Here is a 9,144-nt window from a genome sequence, read left to right on the forward strand (position 1 = left end):
GGAATGGTTGGCTGTAAGGGGAGATGTGGAGGCCAAATATTTTTGTAATTATATGTTTGTATGATTTTAGCCCATCAAGTAGATGATTTAATTGTGAAAAATTGAAATAACTACTCGTTTTAAAGAATTATACACATATATAGTTGTTGTTACTTAGTTTGAAAATGTAATTGTTTTTTAATTTCAGTCTTAGGGGATATTATGTAGGGAAGAATCGGCAAACAGCCTTTTTGGCCTTGCCACATTGTACAGACAATGATGGGAGATTCTACAAAAGAAAAAGTAAGTCATCAACATTATCTACTTGTACAATACTCCGGATAGTCCGCTATTGCATTTCTTGTTTTGTTTGTTCATTTATTTTTATTCATATACAAATGCAATGATATATTACATATTATACAAATTATTCATATTTATATGCATAACAATAATTATTATTATTGGCCTTATGAATTTTGATCTATTCATTTATATCTATCTCTTTAATAATTTAAAATTACAACATTATTAATGGACCAACATGCTTTCTTGAGGTTCAAACTGTTCCAATTTCAATTCATACAACATTCCAGCTCTATAAAATTCTAGCCAAACAGAATATTGTATGATAGGTAGTGAGTCTTATCATAGAGAAATATAGCATAAGAAGAAGATAGCCCATGGTATAGGTCGTTTATGTTCTGTTTATATACTGTTGACTACTGTCTATTATTACTTTTCTTGCTGGGTGAGAGTATAAGAATGGCACAGTATGAGAGACTAGCACATTATAAAGCGTCACATAGTTTCTAGAAAATGTACTACTAAGTTTGAGTTAACATAAATGCCCTATACCTTGAGATATATTCTTATTTGATATTTTGTCTATGGTCTTCTGTATGACCATGACCATTAAATAATTTCAAAAAAGTGTTTAAAAAAATAGTTGGAAATCCGCCATTAGATTCAATTCATTTCTTATGTAGATTGTAACTAGAGTAGATTATTACAGTATTCATATTCACTAGTTTTTTACAATAAGCAGAATAAGTTTAATTTTTTCTTCATGTTTGTTTTCAGTGTGCTCCAACAATGTTTTCCGAATAACATTCTATGTGCAGTGGTTGGGGGATGGAAGGCACTCGTGGGTGGGCCTCTCTTATTTGGTGCCCTTTGAGAGGGCACCAAACCCCCAGCACACTCCGTATGACATGTTGAAAAATTACATCCAAACTGTAAGTGTAACAACATATTTCTAAGTAAATATTGCAGTAATTACAATATGACAGTATTTGGTTATTACAATATCACAAAATATTGATTAATTATATTATTAGATAAAATTGAATATTGAATTATTAATAATATGAGTACGCAATTTCATTAAGTCGCAAAAATCCTAATAAACCTGTCTATGAATAATGGGATGTTTATACAGTGTGTGGTGCAGAGGAAACGTATGTTTTTCAAACCGCTAGTACTGGCTGATGGAGGGGGGTTATTGCTCTGGAACGAATTTTGGCAGACGGCCCATACTATGCCATTTCAGTTGCTATGAGCATTGGAACGTACAACATTGTGTGTTCGCTGTGAAGCAGTTTTTTTTTAGAAACAATGAATCTGTAGTCACAGTGCGATGCTTTTGCGTTAATATTTTAGAGTTGGGCCTCAAGGTGCAATGCCTGATCGAAATACTGTACTCCGATGGGTTGCAGCGTTCAGGAGTACTAGTTCTCTGATGAAAAAGAAACCACCTGGTCTTCCCTGTTCAGTTCATACTCCTGAAAATGTAGACGGAGTCAGTGTCATCAAGTCCTGATACCATATCCTCGTCTCAATCATCTAGGACTAGTAACAACTGCCGTTCTGACTCTACATTTTCCAGGGAATGGGGAAGACCAGGTGGTTTCTTTTTCATCAGAGAACTAGTACTCCTAAACGCTGCAACCCACCAGAGTACAATATTTTGATCAGGCATTGCACCTCAATGCCCAACTCTAAAATATTGACGGAAAAATATTGTACTGTGACTACAGATTCATTGTTTCTAAAAAAAAACTTGTTAACAGCGAACACATGATGTTGTACATTCCAATGCCCATAGCAACTGAAACGGTATAGTATGGGCCGTCTGCCAACATTCGTTCCAGGGCAATACCCCTCCCATTGATGAGTACTGGCTGTTCGAAAAACATGCATTTCCTCTGCACCGCTCTGTATTACTTGTGTCTACCAAAAGATAGCATCACTATTCATATGAAAAAGAAAAATATTTAAAATAATTTATTGTGTGCAGGTTACAACAGGTCTACAGTATTGTTTTATTTTCATTATCATTTTTGTTGAGTATGTTAATGTGAGCATGTGGTTTTGCCAAGAGCAAGGAGTGTTCCTTTTCGAACTGTCTTTCACAGGAAACCTATTCAAATGCCTCTACATTTTTCCAAATGGGGTTATCTTGGATGTTTTTAAAAGTAGGCTTTATACTCTGAATAAACTGAAAATTAACCCCACTGGATCAAAATTTGGGGGGCATTGAATACTGGTAAAATACTGTTCAAGAAGGAACATTCCTTGCTATTGGAAAAAGGGTATGCTTTTACATTATCGTACACAAAACAATAATGTATACATGTTATAATCTGTACACATTCATGTTTTTCATTCATTAACAGTGATGCTATCTTCCAGTAGCCACACAATGAATATAAAACCCCACTTTTTACAGATATGTTTATTTGAATGTGTGTGACTTTAGGAATGTTCTGTATAATACAAAATATTGAATCATTATATGAATATTAATTATTATATACAATTAAAATGTAATTGAATGTGTCGATTCGAATGGAACTATAGTGAGATTCATGTTATAAAGACAGTGGGAATGATAGGAAGTCATTGTTGCCACTTTTTCTTTCCACCACTACAGTGGATAGCTCTGATTCAAGTATTCCTTGTAAATCTGATATGATATTGATTAATGATTCTTTCTAATAATTATAAAACATATCTTAAATATATTCTATACATCATGGAGAAATATTTTTCCATAATTTGATGATAAATTATCATTATTGGAATGAAATATTTTGGTAGTTTATATTTGTGCATAGTCTAGTAACAATTCGGCAAATGTGTGGAGTTGGAAATAGATAGAGCTATCTATATAAGAGATTTATAAGATACTGACTCTATAACCTGAATCTCACAATGGATAACCCAGCAGCAAGAAGTGCCACTTGGTTTTTTTTTAATTTGCTGCTGCCCTAATCCATAATCTTTAGCAATTGACTCCATACAGCAACATTGATTTCTCTGATAATGCTACGAGATAGAGATACAAATATATGCTTTCAATAAATACTTCTATATCAAACATTGTGCACACTGTTGCAAACCACATTATGGTGACGGCAGAGGGAAAATGCTCAAGCTTTGATTGAATATGGTTGGAATCGCCGGCGTCACCTAATGCGATCTGCTAGGGTTTAACAATTTATAGTCTACAATACAGTCGATTCAGCGAATCATGCTTAATGAGATTGGAGCAATTCTCTTCTTGAATGAATGAATAAAACAAAAATTTTTATGAAGACAATACAATGTATGATAATGATTGTTAAAATAAATAATCATTCAAGGTTTGATTTTTGTTTTCAGCACCGAAAAAACAAGGAAAATTTAAAGGCCTGCAAAATCCCAAGGAGGCTGGCGGCGGAAATAGATGCTACAGTGGAGGAGGCTCTGGAGAGGCAGGATATATTTGAGTGAAGGACATTAGAAACAATGTAAGGAAAAGTGATTTGTAAGGAGTACTCTGGAGAGGAGGGTACAGTGTCTGTAGGGTGAGTGACAAAGATCAATTCATTTCATTTTCATTGCTTATTAAGAATAAAAATTCAATCCATATTCAAAATTAATTCACTTCGCTCACTTAACAGTCACTATATATATAGCCTATTATCACAAATTTATCCACTATTCATTCATTCATTTCTATGATGATGATAATGATGATGATTTTAGGCCTACAATAATAAATTATTATCAATCGAGTATCATTATCAAATTTCAACTGAATATCATAATATGTAGCTATTAATTCCAATAATAAAATTGTTATGCTAGTTCACCAATTTCAAATCTATTATTGTAAAAAAAAGTTATATTACAAGATTTGTGATTACATTTTCTTAATTTCCAAATTAAATTTAGAATTGATTGATTGATCATGCTTGATGGACAGACAGGGAGACTGCAAACCTCACTCGATCATTGTTTAAATAATTAATTTCCAGCTGAATTTTTATAAATTCATGATAACATTGTTATTTTCTATTTGTTCATAAAATAGAATTACTTTTTAGCGATCTCCAACTCTATTTACAAACATAGAACATATCACTGAAAGGCCTAACATGTCCTCGCCCAATTTAAATTGATGGTGTAATAACAGTAATAAATAAATAAATAAATAAATAGAAAGCAATAATTATTAGACCCCAAAATTTTCAATACATAGGCATTTCTGAGAATAAGGCTTCTTTGATTATTAGTTCTCATGGAATTTAATCGGGATTAAAAGCTATCAGACTTTGTGCAACCGGGCGATAATCCTCTAAAAAACAAACCCTCAAATAAGCAAATTAAATTTCCAATAATATAATAATTATCTATCTTCAACATACATAGTTCCCTATACTTCATAAAGTAGATAATTACAATTAAGAATAATATGTATTTCAATATCATTTCCTACCTCTAATTCAAATCAATTTTAACAAAATACTGAAAATGCATACTAACAACATAATAAACACATCTGTTTGTTGTTTGACAATAAATAATACTTGACTGTATAAATAAATACATTCAATTAAAATCTAAATTAAAATTAAACTGAACAAAAATTAATATCTGCTTAAAAGTTAAAGTAGAATATCGCTTACAATAATAAAATTTAATTATCTTCATGTATATTTCTGTAAATTAGTCCAGATATTTAGCATTGGCCAATCCCATAAATCAATAGAATAATGAAAGCACTCTACCTTCAGATAATTGCAGTTTCAAGTCTGCAAACTCCAAGACAGATAATTGCAATGTTTCAAGTAGAAAATTGAGGCTCTGGTTCAATCTTGACTTCCACCTTGACCACTGACTGACTCTGACTTGGCCACGACTCGACCTTGACTTGACCTTAATACCCTCTCAATATCATTTTACCATCTTATCCTAAAACTGTTTAAATTATTCGACTATTTGGGGAAATTTTGTTTTTTCACAGTAAATAAGTTTCATAGCTTCATATTTGTCAAGATTGTTCAAGAGCCCACAATTTCTATTTACTATCTAGTTCAACTGAAATTTGTCATTTTGAATAGTTTAATTAATACCAAGTCCTCCAAAAAGAAAAACAGATCTGTAGGGTTCAATTATTAGGAATATTTTCAGTCTTTTACAGTAAACAGTAATCATATAACCAACCATGCATGATTCAGGAACCAAAACTTCTTTCATCCAAGAATAGTTGAATTACTATTGAGCATTTCCTGGACAGGTTTCCTTATTTCAGCCTAGTTGACTGATAAGTCTGATAGGCCAAAATATATTTTTCAAAAAATCAGTTGATCTTTTGATGGCCAAAGCAGAGGATATTTCATAAATTTGAGGGAGGTTCAGATGAATTTCTGGTACAGTCATTGTACCAGACAAATACATTGCTTTTAAACAGATGGAACTGGATTTTTTATGGTAGAGTAACTTTTGTATATTGGTTGGAACAAATCGGTTCATTCTTGACTTCCACCTTGACCACTGACTGACTCTGACTTGGCCACGACTCGACCTTGACTTGACCTTAATACCCTCTCAATATCATTTTACCATATTATCCTAAAACTGTTTAAATTATTCGACTATTTGGGGAAATTTTGTTTTTTCACAGTAAATAAGTTTCATAGCTTCATATTTGTCAAGATTGTTCAAGAGCCCACAATTTCTATTTACTATCTAGTTCAACTGAAATTTGTCATTTTGAATAGTTTAATTAATACCAAGTCCTCCAAAAAGAAAAACAGATCTGTAGGGTTCAATTATTAGGAATATTTTCAGTCTTTTACAGTAAACAGTAATCATATAACCAACCATGCATGATTCAGGAACCAAAACTTCTTTCATCCAAGAATAGTTGAATTACTATTGAGCATTTCCTGGACAGGTTTCCTTATTTCAGCCTAGTTGACTGATAAGTCTGATAGGCCAAAATATATTTTTCAAAAAATCAGTTGATCTTTTGATGGCCAAAGCAGAGGATATTTCATAAATTTGAGGGAGGTTCAGATGAATTTCTGGTACAGTCATTGTACCAGACAAATACATTGCTTTTAAACAGATGGAACTGGATTTTTTATGGTAGAGTAACTTTTGTATATTGGTTGGAACAAATCGGTTCATTCTTGACTTGCTTTTGTTGTTCTCTGAGAGGAATTTCTACAGTTTGGACGTTCAGATGTTGCTGCATTATCATGAATATGGAGGATTGAATGCTCCAAGGTTTTTGGATGATAGGGTTTTGGGGAATTTTTTTTTTGTCGACCAGTTGTGGTAGAGGTATCATTGTGATGAGAAACTGTTGAATGTGATGTAAGTATCGGTTCCACACACTTTGTGAGTCTGAGGCCTGAAGGCGGCCTTGAGGCGCCCGAGGCCGCCTTGAGGCAGAGGCCACCTGTGTGGGCCAGTCAAGGTATTTGCATTTCAAAGTAAGTATTTGTCCAATCCCCACTGCAAGCTCAAAGACCCCCTGAATACCCCAAATTTAGTACATCCACTCTGAATACCCCGCTTTTATACCACCCCCTGAATACCTCAAATACAGTATACAAATCCCCCCCAACCAAAGATTTTTTTATTTACCACCAATAATTGTTTTGACCCCTCCCCCAAATAATTTTAATCACACTGTTTGCTTATTCGCCCCCCCCCCCAGTGATCACCTGTTGTAAGTTGTTGGCTCAAGCTGTGTGGTGTTGTTGGGAGGTTTTGTTGTGGTTTGCTGAGTGGTACAGAGGGTTTACTATGTGGTCGAGGTAAACTCTCTCAGCTGTTGACCAAAGTCGACAATGAACCCTTTTTGTTCCAACCAACATACAATGAATGATTACGAAATTCAGATAAGTCTAGAACTTCCAACTCCTTACTTTTCCAAAAAACAAGCTGATTTATAGACAAGTACTAGTTTTACCTTCCAGGTTGCTCAAAGAACGTAATTCAACTAGGTAGCTTTTCTCTGCAATGCTCTAATTACTGCTGTTCAATCAATAATGAGTTAACCACCAAACTGCAATATCAAATTAAATCAAATCTTCATTTTTCCCAAAAACATAATTACAATGACAATGGTTGTAAAAAAGTAATATATAATATTAATTGAAATACCAACAGATAGGTTAAGATATTAATATAATACATACCAATATAATGTATATAACATAACAATATAAACATAATTACAAGTGACAATGGTTAAAAAGAAGTAAAATTCAATATAAAATGAAAAATGAAATACCATGCAATAGGTAAAAATGTGAATGCATAACAATATAACATAAAAATATAAACATAATTTCAATGACAATGGTAATAAAAAACTATAATACAATATAACATGAATAATGAAATACCATCAAATTGAATTAAATATAAATATATTAAACAGCAAGTCTCTGCAAGGTTTGAAAAAACCTGAGTGCAGAGGCTTAGTGTTATTGAATTATTAATAAATAACAATATTATTCAAATAAATATTTAATATTATTGAAATAGCAATAGTATAAATCTAAACATAATTCATGCTCAAATCCCTTCCTGTTTCTCAATCTCTCTCTCTCTCTCAATGCTACAGTTTTCTATTCAGAACCATCTTTTGGTTGAAAAATATTTTTTGTTGATTAGTTCATCATCTAAGCATTGGGCTAGGACATCATTTTGGTGTAGGACTCTTAAAATATATAATAGCTTTAATGGAACTCTCGTTGGAATAAAGCAGAATGGAAAATTCATTTTTATGCGGAATGAGAGAGTGATTTTTAAATAATTAACTTGAAAGAATATCCTCTCCACAACTAAGCTCTGTCAATCAAGCATCATCAATCAATGAAAAAATATTAAACAATTGACCATTTTTTTCAATTTAGGCAATACTATTTCTGTATGATAATTATGAACAAAATTTTCAATCATTATTAATCAGTTGTTAATATTATTACCAGTATTTCTATTTTTCAATCATCATCATTATCATTTCAAATCAATTGAAACTATTCCTTATTTGACAGTTCAATAGATTCCGTTCCACATTTCAAAATCAAAACCTTTTTCTCCTAGAAATATTTTTGTTTTTTCCTTTGAAAATTTTCAAATTTGTTTTTCCAAATTTAATTTTCCTAATAATTGTATTTTAAAAATTCACTTTCTCACAAAAAATCAAAATGTTCATATTTATGAATTGATTGAATCACTCAATCATAATAAAGACTGTGCCCAAATCTCTGAGTACTCCATCTCACTAAATTGCTCCAGTAAAGCTTACTCACTTGCTCCAGCTCATTTAGAACCTCAGCCTCCTTCGGAAAGCCTCTCCACTTGCCTCTACGACCGCCTTTTCGACAGCCTTTTCGACAGCCTCTTCAACAGCCTCCTCGACAGCCTCTTCAACACCCTCCTCGACAGCCTCTTCCACAGCCTCTAGGTCTCAATCCCCGGCCGGCTCTTCCTCATCGTCCTCCACATCCTTAAAATAAAAAAAATGTAATTAAGAAAAATAGTTAATGTAGGCCTACATAAAAAATGGAATGTAATGTGAAAATGGAATGTTAGGCTAGTTTAGGTTAGGATAGGTATAATAGTTAGTACGGATATATATTCAATAAAAGCCTATATAAAATCCCAAAAAATTAAAAAATGATTGAAATAACAAAAAAAATATAGTTTAGGTAATCATTAATAATAGTAATAGTTAGTTAGGATAAATTTAAAAAAAATCCTTTATAAACCCAAAAAAATTTAAAAACTTGAAATTTAAAAAAATCATAGTTTGGGTTATTATCATTAGTTAGGATATATTCAAAAAAATGCCTTTATAAAACAAAAAAATTT

At 32.2% G+C, this 9,144-nt stretch overlaps 1 long non-coding RNA gene across 1 annotated transcript; it reads right to left on the reverse strand.

The window, feature by feature from the left end:
- Positions 1–1,580: 1,580 nt before the first annotated feature.
- Positions 1,581–7,202, reverse strand: LOC120356110. The gene is made up of 2 exons (XR_005573936.1): positions 5,795–7,202; positions 1,581–5,134 (listed from the first exon to the last, which is right to left on the reverse strand). It is a non-coding gene; the product is annotated as an uncharacterized LOC120356110 (long non-coding RNA).
- Positions 7,203–9,144: the final 1,942 nt, after the last annotated feature.

Source organism: Nilaparvata lugens, unplaced genomic scaffold (assembly GCF_014356525.2).
Source record: "Nilaparvata lugens isolate BPH unplaced genomic scaffold, ASM1435652v1 scaffold5806, whole genome shotgun sequence".
NCBI lineage: Eukaryota > Metazoa > Arthropoda > Insecta > Hemiptera > Delphacidae > Nilaparvata > Nilaparvata lugens.